Raw genomic sequence first — 17,277 nt, 5'->3', positions numbered from 1 at the left:
AAATCATGGGACAAAAACACGACCTCGCTTAGTGTGAGGGATGCAATATGTTTAGCATCGTGTACCAGAAATGTATCCAGGAAAGCTTTAGTAGTCATTGCACACTAGACTAATGCCTTTAACCAATAAAGGATGAAGTTAAATTCCCTTGCTTAAGCATATGTTTTTCTAGGTTTTTAGTTTTGAATGGAAAAAATGTGTTGAAAAAAAAAGAAACAAAAAAAGAGAAAAAAAAGAAAAAAAAAAGTTGAAAAAAGAGTGATGAAATGTTTGAATAAAGAATTTACAAAGCTATGAAGACAAAGAAGAATATCATGAAGAAAAGCTACAAAGTATAAAAGATTCAATCAAAATTTGTATTGGTAATTTTCTTTTCTAGGTTATTTTATCGTATGTATGCTTGGGGATTTAACCAAAAATGACTTGAGGTTAAGAAAGTTTTATGGGGATGGATTCGGAGGGATGCATAAAATGAGCGTTGTTCAAAAGAAGTGGCCGAGTGTTTATGAGGATTGTGAGTATTTAGAATTGAGGGGTGTCCTTAGGAAATATTTTAGACACAAATGCATGCGTTGCGGTCTTGGCATACTGGTTGGGTTCAATTGGGATTGGCTTATGTAATATTAGTGTACTAAAATTCAGTTTTGCTTGGGGGCAAGCAAAAGTCAAGTGTGGGGTATTTTGATATGGGCATATTTAGTCATAAAAATCATGCATGATCTTAATACTTTATGTTCATTTTATCTCAAATAATGAACCAAAGGTGCTTAATTAGCTTAAATATTTCATTTTCAGCAACAAAGACATGCTCAACAGGAAAATGAAGCGGAACTAGCGATTGGAAGCTTGGATCTTGGATTTTGAAGAAAGAAGGATGTTGCTGGACAGCTTGACCCCTCGTCAGTGTTTTGGCCATATCTCATGAACCGTAACTCCGATTGATGAGATTCAAAATGTTCTTAAAAGTCGACACAATTTTGGAAGACTTTCGTGTTTTGAGAAAATTCTGATTCGAAATGTATTCGGCGAGTAGGGTCGATTACTCGGCGAGTTGTATCGAACTTTCGTGATTCTGGACGCCCTGACTTGCTGTACACGGGTTTTAAGTGATATACTCGGCGAGTAGGTCACTGGACTCGCCGAGTAGCCTCTGTTTTGTGAAAATCTATATAAAGGGACTTTCAGATCGATACCCTAGCATATAGATGAACCCTTGGAGGCCAATTGTCGACTAAAGGTGCTGTTGGAGCGTGGGAAGCATGGGAATCAACCCTACATTCAATTTTAAGGAGACTCAAGTCAAAATCAAGTTTAATCTTACCTAATCTCTTGTTTGAACTATGTTTTTACCAATTGATTTTGTTTTTGAGCTTGTTTTTGTTGTAATTATGAGCTAAAAACTCATAACTTCTGTTTAGTAGATGAATTTGTGAGCATGGATTGATTATTTGATTAAGATTAATTTTAATTGGTGATTATGTTTTATTAAGCTTGTTAAAGAACCTTATGTGTTAACAATAACTATTCTTCTGTTAATAAATTAGTAATTAAGTTGTATGAACATCTCTTAGTTATTAATTTCATATGATTTATTGTGACCACATAGTTGTATGTCTAGGAATAACGAATGTGAAACTAGAATTAACTAGAAGATAGGTAAGTTAATGTGTGAGATTGTTTGATGAACATCAGCAAGAGGTTAATTGAAGGGCCAATTTAATTAACCATTACAAGTCTTTCTAAACCCGAATCAACAAACTAGGAAATTCATTAATTTAGACAACTGGCCACTGCTTGAGTTAATTTGTTTCCTAAGGATTAGTAATAGCGAACGTGAAACTAATCATCTTATTCAGTAGCCAATGAAGAATTAATCTGATACATTGAAATCATCCATGGGAACAAATGAGTCGAACCTAAACAGAAGTCCTCTTTATTATTGAATTTAGTTGATTTTTATTTGCTTAGCTCTTAGTTTCTTAGTTTAAGTTTTAGTTAATTGTTTATGTTTCTAGTCTTGCAAAACTAGAGAAACCCCCTTTCTATTACTTGTTTTATTTAGATAATATTAACATTTCTTTTAATTTTTTACCGTTCCCTGTGTTCGATACCCTACTTGCTTGAACTATATTACTAATCGATAGGTACACTGCCTTTTGTGTGTTTATTTTGTGTCTAAGTTAGTAGGATTAAAACTAGTTTGTTTCACACACATCAAGTTTTTGCAACGGCTTAGTTTTTAGCTCATTTATTTGCATTAAATTAATCGATCCTTCTTGTGGAGTAAAAACCCACAAAAAGTTAATTTTTCAGCAAAATAATTTTTCTGTTATTCACAGAGTCCACGACGTGGCACTACTCTGGCCACGACGTGGACAGTTAAAAACTAGATTTTTTAATTTGAAATTAGTTTTTCTTATTTTAGTTTAGTTTTACGTTTTTTTAGTTTAGCAAGTTGCAGGAGTTCATGACCAGAAGCTCAAACATACACTTGGTGCCACCACTTGAAGACCCCGAGTCTGCACTTCACAAGAAAAAGACGCCCTTGCAAGAATTAAAGTCAGCTTTTTCTAGGAAGTCGGGAAAGAAGACAGGAGAGTCAAGTTCATCAGCAAAGCACAAGAGCAATATTGAGCATTCAGATCATACACTCGTCCAGACCGAGTCCGAAAGCGATACCGAGCCAGAATTTGAAGAACACACGAGCGGACCCGAGAACGAGCCAAGGAACGAGATGGTAGCGATTAAGGAAATGTCCATGGGAGCTTACAAGAAGCGGATCCGAGAAGATGTGGGTCCCGGTTTAGTCCACCCCGCAATACCTACCACTGCCACATTCGAGCTGAAGGGACACATATTTACCGCACTGAAGGACATCCCATTTTTCGGGAAAGATCATGAGGATGCTTTTAAGCATCTAGATGAAGTCAACGACATTGCAGATTACTTCAATGTCCCAAATGTCAACAGAAACACAGTCTTGCTTAGGATGCTTCCCATCACTTTCAAAGGAGCTGCTAAGGAGTGGTTGAAAGCACTCCCACTGGGTACAATCACCACTTGGGCTCAAATGCGTGAGCAATTCCTGGACCAGTTTTGCCCTCCATCCAAGATAGCGAAACTCAAGAAGGCAATAGCCAACTTTGAGCAACAGCCGGGGGAGTCACTATACGAAGCATGGGAGCGGTACAAGGGCTTGCTCAGAAATTGCCCTCATCATGACCTAAATGTGCAGCAAGAGATGTCAATCTTTTATGATGGGGTCAATGTGATGACAAGACAACTCCTTGGTTCTCAAGGACCGTTGACAAAGAAAAATCCAAGGGAGGTCAAGGAACTAATTGAAGAATTCGTGAAACACTCTCGTGAATACCACAACCCAAGGCAAGATGGAATCAAAGGCGGTGGAGGGGCCCAAACTGAAGAAATTGCAGCTGTCATGGCCATGCTGAATAACATGGATTGCAGGATAACACAAATGGACCAATCGATACATGCCATAAGAGTGGGGTGTGAGAGATGCAGTGGTCCACACTTGACCAAGGACTGCAATGTGGATGAGTTTGGGAACAGAAAAGCTCAAGTGTGCTACTCTAGTGGGGATAAGTTTGATGAGGACTGGAGGAAACCGAAGAAGGAGTGGCTGCCGTATGAAGAGTATAAGAAGCAAAAAGAAGAGAAATATAGGCAGACAGGTCGAGGCCTTTATCAAAAGGAGCAACCACCGGCCGAGAAGAAACCCGACCTAGAGACCATTTTGATGAAGTTTATGGAGGCTTCGGAAAAGAGACACGATGCCACTGATTCCGCCATTTTGGAACAACAAACTTTGATAAAGAACCAGCAAGCCTGCATCCATAACCTTGAAGTACAATTTGGTCAACTAGCTACTCTAGTTCATGAAAAATTGTCCCCGAAGAATCCCGAAGTAAAGACCCAATCTCACGTAATGGCCATCGATACTAAAGAAGATGCAATATCTGAGTTCCTGGAGGCATTGGAAGAAGAACCGCAGCAGCCCAAGAAATCAAGGATCGAAAGTGGAAAATTGCTAAACCAGGCTCGCCATGACGTGGCACTCCTCTGGCCACGACGTGGCGCATGTCTGATCAAAAATACTTTGAGCCCGTTCCAGCTTATCATCCATCTTTGCCATTTCCCACCCGAGCTACACTCAGTCAACTGGAGAAGGAGCATTTAGAGTTTGTAAAGCATGTGAAGGGGATCCCAATTAATACCCCCTTTTTCGAGTCCTTATCCAAAGCTCCCGAGAACTAGAAATTACTGCAAGACTTGATAGACACTCGAAGGCAATTAAAGAAGCAGTTTACAGTGATTCTAAGTGAACAAACTTCAAAAGCCATGTTGGGAGAAACACCAGAAAAGATGGGGGATCCTGGACGCCTCACTCTTCCATGTGAGTTTGGGAATAAAATGAAGGTTAATGCTTTAGCCGATTTTGGGGCTAGAATTAATCTAATGCCTTTTTCATTTTATCAAAAAATAGAGATTCAGAAGATGAAGGCTACAAAAATGAAGATTCATATGGCGAATCGTTCGGTGACACAACCCCGCGGAATCGTGGAGGATATTTTGGTGAAAATTGGAAAATTTGTTTTTCCAATAGACTTTGTAGTCTTAGACATGAAAGAAGATCCGGATGTTCCAATAATCCTTGGTCGGCCATTGCTTAACACTGCTAGAGCCCTTGTTGATATCCGCAAGTCTAAGCTCACTTTAAGGGTTGGAGATGAACAAGAAGTCTTTGGGATAAAAGATGACTTTCAAGAAGATAAAGAAGAGGTGTTCACAATTAATGAAGAAAATGAACTAGAAGAACTGGAAAAGATTATGGAAGAAGAGATAAAGGCAGTTCATCAAGTCAAGAGGACAAAACCGAGGGCATCTGTTCCGTATTTGATTGAAGTCATAGCTTACAAGAGTCCGCCTTCTTGGGTGAGCAAAGAGGATGAGGAAATGACAAGTGATGAAGAGGAGGTCACTTCAAGAGTAACAAAGCCAGTGGTGAAAGAAGAGTAGAATGCTATGGAGTGCAAGGAACAAACGAAGGGCACAAAACGCAAGCTTGAAGAAGATGGAAAAGATAAAAAGGAGAATTCAAAGAAGGCATATGAAAGGAGAGTTCAAGCTTACAAACGACGGTTCAAGGAACAAAAGATCCTGGTGGTAGACTGTTCCGAAGATTCAACGTAGAAGGCACGGAGTCCAGCTCAAGACTCCAAGTAAAAGAAGCGCTTCTCGGGAGGCAACCCGAGTTTGGTTTGCATTTTCTTTTCTTTTTTTTAAAATTTTTTTTAGCTTTTAATTAGGAAAGACATCAATTCATCATCTAAAAACTAATAATTGGTAAAGAATTAGTTGTGGGGAACTTTAATTAATAATAATATGCAAAGTAATTAGTTAATAATATTAAAATTTGGCATTTGGCAGTTTCCACGACGTGGGCATAGCCAGCCACGTCGTGGGTCGAAATGGAAACACGGGACTATAAAGCAGATTCAAGGTCTACGACGTGGGCATAGCCAGCCACGTCGTGGCCTTTAAAAATAAGGGGGGACCATTTCCTTAAAACCCTTTGACCAATAATCCCCAATCATATTTAGAAGCTGCCGCATGAACGGGAACAACAAAGCCCCACAGCCAATTTCTTAATCTACTTCCTATTTCCTTGCAAGATCTTGCCAATTAATCTACTTGGTATGTGTTTTACTCATTATTTTGTAGTTAGTTCTTCCAGTTTCAAGTTTTCATGGTTAGGATTTGTATGATTCACGAAATTGGTTGAATCTAGTGGTTGATTTTAGATTGCATGTCATTTAAATGTCCATAGGAACAAACCCCAAGCACTAATTTTGGTAGAAATCGCTTATAAAATGACCGATCCAGAAGCTGTTTGTGACTGCGGCCCACGACGTGGCGTAGCCTGGCCACGTCGTGACTTCTGGCATACCCGGTTAATATGTTTTAATGCTTTGGATATTTGCTGCTTTGGTTTGTTTTTGTATGCAGAAATGGGCAGGAGGAAAACCCGATAGATGTAGCAAGCATACATCCCTTATACCAGTTTCCTCAAAAAATTCCTCGACCGTTGCTAACTACGTACGAGAATCGGCTTGGATGGCTGTATAATAGGGAGTTTGCAATAGCCCCAATTATCGATTGGGGATGGCTTGGTGGAGTGGGAATGGTAGCTGAGTTGGAACGTTATTGGTCAAAGACTTATGTTGGAGATCAATTTTCGTTCACTTGTCACGAGTGGAGGAATTTATTTTCCATTCAAGAACCCGTGTACCGGGAATTATCAGTGGAGTTTTTCTCTACCGTATGCTTCGATGAACGCACCCTTGATTTCACCTACAACCGGGCGCTTGTGTTTCGTTTGGGTGGTGTATATCGAGAGTGTAGTCTTCGGGAATTTGCTTGGCGTATGGGGCTCTGTACAGAAGTGGAGACGCAATCTCCGTTGTTCATTCCGTTCTTGCTTGGATGTGTTCGAGATTTTGCTCCCGGTACTTTGGATGTGCAGTTCTGGCGGGACATTTCTAACCATGAGTACAACACTCGTGACTCGAGTGAGTCACAAATTCGGAATCCTGTTTTCCGATTTCTGCACCGCCTTATCACTTTTTCAATAAATCATAAGCATCATGGTGATAAAGTCCCCATTCAGAATCTATTTTATTTATTGACTCTTATTACCCCGGGAGTTTGTTGTGATTTACCTTATATGTTGGCGAGGTTTATGGGGAAGAAAGCGGCCAATTCTAGGCCTGGTAGCCCGATTACTGGGGGGCATTTGGTTACTCGCCTGGCTAGGTCATATCATATTTTGACCCATGACTTTGTGAGGAATCTTACTAGATTCCCAGACACAGATTTGACCATTCATGTCTTGGGTGTTATGCGAGCGATGGTGAATATCGGGGGTCGTTTTGTTATACCACCGATAGATGACGAGCAGGAGGAGGTGCAGCCAGGACAACAACCACCAGCCAGACCGCGGCGTCGGAATGTGCGGGCTAGAGGTGAAGTCGAGAGAGAACGTGTTGCTTCGCAGTATGTGCAGGGAGTGCCCACCGACCCTTTTCAGAGTCGAGTGGGAACGTATTTGGATAATCTACGAGGGCATGCCATTTACCATACCCAGCTTACTGAGGGTATTTATTTGCATTTGGGTGTGACCCGACCACCTTCTATGCCACCACCGTATCCCTATTTTCCGACATGGGAGGAGCTATGGCGTCCGCAGAATGACGGGGCAGGGCCAAGTGGAGCACAAGATCAAGATGATGATTGATTTTATTTCTTTTTGTTTTTGAGTAGTTTTTGTTTTGTGTTTGAATTTGGTGTGTAATGTAAAATATTCTTAAACTATGATGTTACTTTTTTATTTCTTTTGGGTTGTTCCATTTTTCAGATTAGCATTGGAATTCTAAGGAGCATAAAGGGTTAACTTTCGAGTCGTGTTTGTCTAGTCAAGGAAGCTTAGAGTCGTGAGTTGGAACCCACAATTCAAGATAAGTGTGGGGTATATTAGGAGAGAGGTTACAGTTGGGAAATATATTTGCATAGAAGCGTCTGAAACCAGTTAGCCATTGGTCAAAGTTGCTAGAGTAAATAAAACAAATAAGCCCTTTTCTGCTGATGCCTAGTTTCCACGACGTGGAATCCTTAATGCCACGTCGTGGCGTTCTTGCAGTTTGTATTAATATCAGCAATTTGGTGTTCACGCTTTCAACCCATATCACGACGTGGCCAGTCACCTACCATGACGTGACCCAGTTTATCATTGCCCACATTTTTCCTTACAAACACCCACTTTGAAGAATTGAAGTTTCAAGTCATGTTCGTGGTTTATTTACATATTCAACCAGTTCTACAACAAGTTTCTATTTTTTTTGGAAGTCCAAATGCACGTTTTCCACACTTTTGGAGATGCTCACGCCACTATCCCAGGGGAGTCTGTTCCTTTTTCTCCCTTTTCTTTAATTTTGATTTATTTTTATGAATACAATGAGGGCATTGTATGAAATAAGTGTGGGGTAGGGGTAGAAAAAGTAAGTTGCTAGAAAATCATAGAATTTGATAGTAAAAAATTGAAAATTTTGAAAATTTTGAATTTTTAATAATTGAATCTAGTAATAATAATTTGAGCTATAATTGTTAGTATTATGTGGGATAATCCGATGAAAGTTCAAATGTTTAGTTAAGCCAATATACGTTATAGTGCATTTGTGGCCTCCCTTATTTTAGTGAAATCATGGAACAAAAACACAACCCCGCTTGGTTAGAGGGATGCAATATGTTTAGCAGCCTAAACCTGAAATGTATCCAGGAAAATTATTATCATTAACCAATAAAGGTTGAGGTTGAGCGCCTCTGCTTAAGCATGTAGGTTTTGAGTGAAAAAAGTGAGGTACATGTAAAGAAAGAAAAAAAAAAGGAGAGAATTATGAGAAAAATGTGAAGAATTTTTGAGCAAGTAAAGTGAAGATCAAAAGATCAAAATTCCAAGAAATTCAAAAGTTGTAGATACCAGAAATCAAATCAAATAAGGTGGTGAATTCAAAGAGATCAAATGCCAAAGAAATGAAGAATTCCAAAAGAGCTCCTTAATGGTATCGAAAAATTGTAATTCTAGATTATGTATGCTTAGGTTGCTCAACTAAAAATACCTTGAGGATAAGGAGGTTTTCTGAGGATGGATTCGGAGGGTTGCATAAAATGAGCATTGTTCGGAAAAAGTGGGCGAGTGTTTATGAAGATTGTGAGTATTTAAAGTATGGGGGGGGGGGGGTACTTTAGGAATATTTTAGACACAAAAGCATGCATTGAGGTCTTGGCATAATGGCTGAACTAGAGTCGGATTGTTCTGTGTGGTGTTAGTAATTAAGAATTAAGTTTAAATTTGCTTGAGGGCAAGGAAAGCATAAGTGTGGGGTATTTTGATATTGCCATATTTATACTTATTTTTAGGCAATATTTAAGTACATTTTTATTAATAAATTGATAATATGTTTAGAATAATGATACTTATGACTTTAAATTGTTATTTTCAGTCAATATAAAGGATTTTCGAAGAGAGGGACCAAAAGTGCCAAAATGTGGAACATGGGAGGCTTGAAAGACAAGAAGATAATAAATTCACGATAAACACTCAATTCACGACGTGGCGATGAAGTTCACGACGTGTCACGGGTGTTCCAGAAGATAAACATCGCGACGCGGAGGATTTCCTTGAAGGATACGGATTGCTTGAAGCCCACGACGTGGCGCATCTGGCCACGACGTGGCACGGGTTTTTGAGGATTATATAAGTCCTCCTGATTATTACGAAAGGGAGAAGCTTTTGGCAGAAGAAAAGAGTTCCAGGAGACGATTAAGAGCGAAAGAAAGGTTCTGGAAGAGGGTTTTCAACACCAAAGAAGTAAAGGTTTATATTTTAGTTAAATAAGAACATGACTTTCATTATTTTTAGCTGTATTGGTTTACTTGCCATGATGAGCAGTTGAATCTAGCTACTCTTGTTTAGCTAGATGAAACTTTGAACTTATGAATAGTTATATGCTTAAGGATTAAGTTTAGTTGGTAAAAATTGCTTGTGTTTGATTTGTATAACCTAGCATGCTATTACTTGTTTATCTATTTGCATGATTGCATGTTCTGTGTAGCTTAGTGACCATTAAATTGCATGAACCTGTTTACCTAATGATTTAGTGAACATTGAATTGTTAGAGCTAGGATTGACCAATCTTAGTTAGTAATTAGAATAAATAAGCTTAGCTGTGCTAGAGAACGTGTATTGTGATCATAATTGCGTTTATATAACAAATCTTACATAACATATTTACATTCATAATTAGTTCTGTGTTTAATTATGTGTGAACATACATGGTTTGACATGAATTAGTTAATTATTGGTAAAGTTAGAACTGAATTACTAATACAACTAAAAAACCATCTTAATAATCCGTAATCATTAGCTAGCCATAAGGGAGAAGTGGATTCAAACTAAACAAGAGTGTGTTTTTATCTATTGAATTTGAATTTAAGTTCATCTGATCTTGTAAAATTAGGTAAAACCCCTTTTAAACTTGTTAATAAATTAGGTTAATTTAATAGTAAGTAAATTAATTAGAACACCGTTCCTTGTGATCGACACCCGACTTACCCAAGCTATACTGTAATCTAACTAGGTACACTGCCTATAAGTGCATAGTTAGTTAAAGTTTATTAGGTTATAAATATTAAAATTAGTGACTACTTTTGTGCACATAACCGTTCTAGTATTTTGGTACCATTTCTTGTCCCAAAAGTTCCAAGATGATGTATGTTGTGGGTTGACCGAGAGGATCTGTCCTTCTAGACTATTGATGGGGTGTTGAGTGACAAAAATTAGGTCCCAACAGAGGTCACATGCAAGTAGTATAAAGGTCTTAATAGATTAAGACCTTGGATTAAGAACTTTCTGGACGTCCAAAGTGATAAAATTAGAGACTTTATGAGTCCTGGGCATATTTGGTCAATGGATCTGAAGTTTGGGCTTAAGTGCTTAAGCAATTAAGCACTTATGAGGATTTTTGTGAAACTCGCGTACGCCTTGCGTAGGAGTGACAACTCGGAATTTTTTTCCTTGTAAGTTCAGCCATTCAATCCAACCGTGTGTTAGAATCATTTATTCTATCTTTTAGCCTTGTATAGAGTCTATTTAAAGGTTCAAAGCTCAGTACATTCAAGCATTCGGTTTATAGATGTATCAGCTAAAGTTCTTCGCATTGAAATCGAGCCGAACACTCCATTAAAGGGAGTGTACGACTGTACACATGAGTGTGCAGCCGTACACATGCGTGTGCGGCCGTACACCCATGTTGGCCGTAGACCCCATCCATAAGAGTGATATCCCTTCATTCCTAAGTCATTTATTCAGTTTCCAAGTCAAGAACTCGAGTTTTCTCTCAACTATCATCAAGCTTTCACCCCGATCTTCAAGAATGTAAGCCTTTCTTCCGTTTTGATTTGATGTCATCCTTCTTCACCTAGTAATACCCTTTGATTTCATACATTGCAAATTATCTTTTGGGTATATCTTCAAATCTGCATCCATTTCACCAAGAACACCAAGAACACACACTTGTTCTTGGTGATTGTGAACCCTCTTGAGCCACCAAATCGTAAGTACTCTCTCCATATGCTTAGTACATGTTAGGAACACTTGATTAACATCTTAAAAACGACCAAAATTCAAGATCAAAAGGAGTGTAGTTGGATGTGTGCTTTCCGCTTCATTTCCTGTTCCTTGTTTGGTTGTGGGCTTAGGGCAGATTGAAAGGTCAAGCCTTGAAATATGATAATGTTTAAAACAGACTTAGCGTCAGCACGTATCTCAGACTCAGCGCCAGCACGTCAGCAGTTCAGTTTGTAATAGTTTAGTCTTTTCAGTGCGTTGTAACAAATCTTGTATTTATCCTGTTTCCTTAGTTATCTTGATGTATTAGCTAGCGTATCCCTGAATTATAGGGATTATCTAGAATAGCAGTATATATTGTTTTTTATGGGTTTGTGAATGATGACGCCTTTCACAAACCCTAATCGTCGCTTTGTGCACACGATAATCTCTTTGTGAGATTATCTTTCTTAGTGAAAGTTTTTCTTCGTGAATTTCTCTTGTTCTTATCTATCGTCATTGTTTGATATATCGATTGATCTAAAGGTCTCTTCAATTGGTATTAGAGCGGGTTTCTTTTATCAAACAAATGGCTTCATCCTCTTCTTCATCAAACTCATCAAATCATCCTTCTGCTAAAATCCCTCCATTCGATGAAACAAACTTTGCTATGTGGAAAATAAAGGCTCTATATGCCTTAGAGTCTGTTGATGAAGACATGCTGGACATCGTTGAAAAAGGTCCTTATGTTCCGATGTATCAGCCTCTTAAAAATAATGTTCCTGATGGTACTATGAAGAAAACTCCAAAAGAAAACTGGACAGCAGATGACAAGAGAAAACATGGTCTAGATGTTCGTGCTCGTGCCGCAATCAGTTACTCTCTGCCATACAACATCTTTGGGCTAGTTCAAAATTGCATCTCAGCAAAAGAGATGATGGATACGATGACTGTATCCTTTGAAGGAACTGAAGAAGTCAAGGCTACTCAAATAAATGATCTTAACCGAAGGTATGAACATTTTTTTGCTAAGAAAGGTGAAACCTTGACTCAAACTTTTAACAGATTCAATACTCATGTTAATGATCTTCGGAGACTAGACCAGTTGAAGCATAGAACTGTTCTAGTGCAAAAGTTTTTGGATTCTCTGGGTGCAGGTTGGGAGAACCATGTTGATGTGCTGAAAAACAGTGAGAAGATCAACTCTATGGACTTACAAAGTCTCTATGGAAATCTTCGATACTATGAAGAATCCAAGCTTCAAAGAAAGGAACTGATGAAAGATTCTCAGCGTGAATCTTCTGTGGCCTTGTTCTCCAACAAAAAGCTGGTGTCAGATTCAGACACTGAGAGTGATTCAGACACTGATTCATCTAAAACTGACACTGATGATCTTGAAAAAGTTGTGGCTAGTTCAGCTTTGATTGTGAAGACCTTTGAAAAATATGGTCGAAACTTCTCAAAGTTTCAAAAGAAGATGGGTGGAAAGTTCTCTAAAGGGTCAGGAACTGATAAAAGGCATGGTGCTGATAAGAAAGAGAAGGCTCAGTGCTTTAACTGTGGGAGCACTGATCATTTTGCAAAAGATTGTAAACAAAAGAAACAAGGGTCAGATGAATACTGGAAGCAGAAGTACAACAAGCTGATTGAGAAGCTGAAAGCTGAAAACTTGGAACATAAAGTGCTTGTAGCTGAAGAAGAAAAATGGAAAAATGATGAAGAGTCATCAGATGATGAAGTCAAGTGTCTAATGGTTAAAATAGAGGACCCGACTATTTCTGATAAAGACAAAAGCACTTTTGACACTGATATGTCTGATGCTGAAAATTCCAGGAAGCACAACATTGACTCTTCTTCATTGTACCAGGTTAAAAACTTTGTTTCCTATTCAATGAATAAAAAAATCAAAATGTTTGAGTATTTGGGTATCATTAATTCTAAGAAGAATCAAACCATAAGAAATTTGCAAAATCAAATTGATCTTCTTGAAACTGATATATCCATGAAAAATAGCATTATTGAGTCCACTCAGGAAAATCTTAGAATTACTAGTTTGTCAAATTCATCTTTGTCTGCTGAAATTGACGATGTTAAAAATCTTTTCATCAAAGAACAAACTGTGCTTCACACTTGGGCAAAATCTCATAAGAATGCCAATTATATTATTTCAGCTCAAATTCCACATTCTTGTGAGAAAATTCTTGGGGGTAATTTTGCAGAAGCTGAAAAAGTTTTTAAATCACAAGAAAAGGAATCTGAGGTCTATTCCATGAATGAGATGAAAAACAATTTCAAAAATAAGTTTGTTAGTAACTCTTTTATTAATCAAAGTTTAATTGATGAATATTGTACTATTAATTCTGATGGTATTACTGAGTGTAATGTTGAAATTACCGGAATTGATCCTACCTCTTATCCTGCACATCTTGTTAGACCAACCCCCATAACTGAGAATATTATTGCTTTTCCTATCTCTAATGGAGTGTTTCATGCCGTTCATGAACAACTCAAGCACTTCCCTGATTGTAATCCATCTGTGAATGAGTCAAAATCAGATACTGATAGTTCATCTCCCAACACTGATCAAACTCCTTCTGACACTGAACTCAGTTGTGACTTAGTGATAAACAAAAGGACTCAAAGCACTCTTGGTGAATCTTACATGTCAAAATGTGTTAAATCAAAAAATTTGCTCACCAAGAAGAACTTTGGTACTCGAGTTTGTTACAGATGTGGTGATTCCTCTCACAAGATCAGTGAATGTTCTTTTGATAAATCATCCTCAAGAGCTGAAAATATTAAAGTTAGGAATGAAAATGGACTCTTAAGGCAAACTCTTTGAACTGTCTTCCTAAGGAGTGTTATAATCTATTATCTAATAACTTTGTGAATGACCCATCTTCGAATGGGTCAGTTTGTTCTAACTAGTTTCTCAGCACTGCAGGGTCAGGAGCATCTTTGGTACTTAGATAGTGGTTGCTCAAGGCATATGACAGGATCAAAGTCTCTCCTGGAAGATTATGTTAAGAAAACTGGTCCTGCAGTTACTTATGGAGACAATGGAAAGGGGTTCACTAAAGGATATGGAAACATCAAATTAACGTGGTTTTTCAAAACGTTTCATATGTTAAGGGTCTCAAACACAACCTTATTTCTATCAGTCAATTGTGTGATGCTGACTATGAAGTTCACTTTACAAAGAAAGAAGGAAGAGTTGTAAACACTGACAAGAACATCGTACTCTCAGCAAGTAGAAAAGATGATATATATGTTCTTGACATGTTCTCAAGTGACAAGGCACTGATGCAATGTTTCTTTACAAAGTCTCAGATGAATCTTAGTTGGATTTAGCACAAAAGGTTTTCTCATCTAAACTTCAAGAATCTATCCAAGATATCCAATCAAGACCTAGTTAGAGGGCTCCCAAAATTCAGCGTTGTGAAAGACAAGATGTGTTCAGCTTGTGAACAAGGAAAACAAACCAAATCCTCTTTCAAACCCAAGTCATATTCCAGTATATCAGTCCCTCTTCATCTACTCCACATGGACTTGTTCGGACCTATTCCTGTTCGTTCACTAGTTGGAAATAAGTATACTCTAGTGGTTGTTGATGAGTTCACTCGATTTACATGGGTGGTTTTCCTGAAGAAGAAAAGTCATGCTGCACAGGAAATTATCTCACTGATTCGTAAAAATGAGACACTGACTGGTCTTAAAGTTAAGCAACTAAGAAGTGATCATGGTACTGAGTTCCAAAACTCAACTCTTGAAGAATTTTGTGATCATAAAGGAATTGGTCAAAACTTTTCAGCTCCTCGTACTCCTCAGCAAAATGGTGTTGCTGAACGAAGAAATAGAACACTGATTGAGGCAGGAAGGACCTTGATGATCCATGCTGGTCTTCCTATGTCATTTTGGGCTGAAGCTGTTAATACAGCATGTTTTACTCAAAATCGATCTCTAATTCACAGGATTCACAAGAAGACTCCATATGAAATGCTGAAAGATCGGAAACCAAACATATCCTTTTTTCATGTGTTCGGATGCATTTGTTATATTCTAAATCAGCGTGACTCAAGATCCAAGTTTGAACCTAAGGCTGATAAAGGTATTTTTGTTGGGTACTCATCTATTTCAAAGGCTTTTCGTGTTTTTCGTGTGAACACGCAATGTGTTGAAGAATCCATTCATGTGAAGTTTGATGAGGAATCATAGACTGATGAAAAAGTCACTCACTCTCCTTCTATCTTTCAAGAGCTTCTCTCTTGTCCATTCGATGAAGCACTTGTGCTGAAGATCAGACTGGTTCTTCTGATCCTATCATTCCAGTTCCATATCCCTTGAATCAAGATACTGCAGCCACATCAGCAGATGATTCATTAGGTGCTGATGAAACCCTTGAAGCTGATGACTCTCCTGAAACTGATAATGTGTCAGTGTCTATCCCTCCGGAATCAGCATCGGTCATTGTACATCGAGATCATCCTGTTGATCGAATTATAGGGAATATTCATGATGGTGTCCAAACCAGATCTAGTGTACTTAATAACTTTTGCATGTATGTTAACTTTGTTTCAATGATCTTACCTGATAAGGTACACACAGCTATTCAAGATGCTGATTGGATCAAGGCCATGCAAGAAGAACTGAATGAGTTTGAAAGGCACAAAGTTTGGACTCTTGTCCCAAGACCATCCGGAAAGACTATCATTGGAACTCGCTGGGTCTATCATAACAAGGTTGATAAAGATGGAATCATTACTCGAAACAAGGCAAGGCTTGTGGCTCAAGGGTTTACTCAAATTGAATCCATCGACTACGGGAAAACTTTTGCTCCAGTTGCTCGCATTGAAGCTATCAGACTGTTTCTCGCATACTCATCCTACATCAACTTCATTGTCTATCAGATGGATGTGAAAACAACATTCCTTCATGGTGTGTTAGAAGAAGAAGTATTCCTAAATCAGCCCCCAGGCTTTGTGGACAAAGATCATCCTGATTACGTGTACCGGTTAGACAAAGCTGTTTATGGACTGAAGCAAGCTCCCAGGGCTTGGTATGAGACGCTGACATCGTATCTACTTGAAAATGGATACAGACGATGAGCAATCGACAGCACTCTCTTCATCAAAAACAAAGGCTCAGATATGGTTCTTGTTCAAATTTATGTCGATGACATTATTTTTGGCTCTCCAAATGAGACACTGAGCAAGGAATTTGCAGAGCTCATGTCTCAAAGGTTCGAAATGAGCATGATGGGAAAGATGACCTTTTTCTTAGGTCTTGAGGTTCAGCAACAAACGACAGGTATTTCCATTTGCCAAAGTAAATATATTTCTAACCTGCTTGTTAAGTATTCTCTCAGTGACTGCAAACCAACATCTACCCCGGTATCTAAGACTGATAAGATACGCGCTGATCCAACTGGAACTGATGTCAATCACTCTCTGTATCGAGGAATGATTGGATCCCTCTTATATGTCACAGCAAGTCGTCCTGATATCATGTTTGGAACCATTCTCTGTGCTCGATTCCAAGCTAATCCCAAAGAATCTCACCTCATGGCTGTCAAACGTATTTTTCGATACTTAAAGGGAACTCAAAACCTTGCACTGTGGTATCCTCGCGACTCAGCATTTGAACTTTATGGATACACTGACTCAGATTATGCAGGATGCAATTTAGACAAAAAGAGTACATCTGGTGGATGTCACTTCCTTGGCAACCGTCTCATCAGCTGGTCTAGCAAGAAGCAAACATCAGTTGCCATCTCAACTGTAGAAGCTGAGTATGTTGCCGCTGGGAGATGTTGTGCTCAGCTCTTATGGATTCAAAATCCGCTTCTCGACTATGGGTTCAAGTTCTCAAAGACTCCCATCTATTGTGACAACACCAGTGCCATTCAGATCACACAAAATCCTGTTCAGCACTCAAAGACAAAGCATATCGAGATCAAACATCACTTCATCAGAGATAATGTTGAAAAGGGAAAAGTTGTTCTTGAACATGTCAAGACTTCGGAGCAACTTGCTGATATCTTCACAAAGGCACTGGATTCTCAATCAACTGCTTACATTATCGGAGAACTGGGA

General features: G+C 38.6%; 1 non-coding gene across 1 annotated transcript; it reads right to left on the bottom strand.

Annotated features, from left to right (window-relative positions):
• Positions 1–3,118: 3,118 nt before the first annotated feature.
• LOC145091087 (small nucleolar RNA R71) lies at positions 3,119–3,225 on the bottom strand. Its single transcript, XR_013701975.1, has one exon. It is a non-coding gene; the product is annotated as a small nucleolar RNA R71 (small nucleolar RNA).
• Between the last annotated feature and the right edge of the window lie 14,052 nt (positions 3,226–17,277).

The sequence above is a fragment of the Lactuca serriola genome, chromosome 2, assembly GCF_051521515.1.
Source record: "Lactuca serriola cultivar US96UC23 chromosome 2, Lser_US96UC23_V15, whole genome shotgun sequence".
NCBI classification, from domain to species: domain Eukaryota; kingdom Viridiplantae; phylum Streptophyta; class Magnoliopsida; order Asterales; family Asteraceae; genus Lactuca; species Lactuca serriola.
Note: the sequence above shows the minus strand (reverse complement) of the source record. Positions and strands in the feature narration are given on the sequence as shown.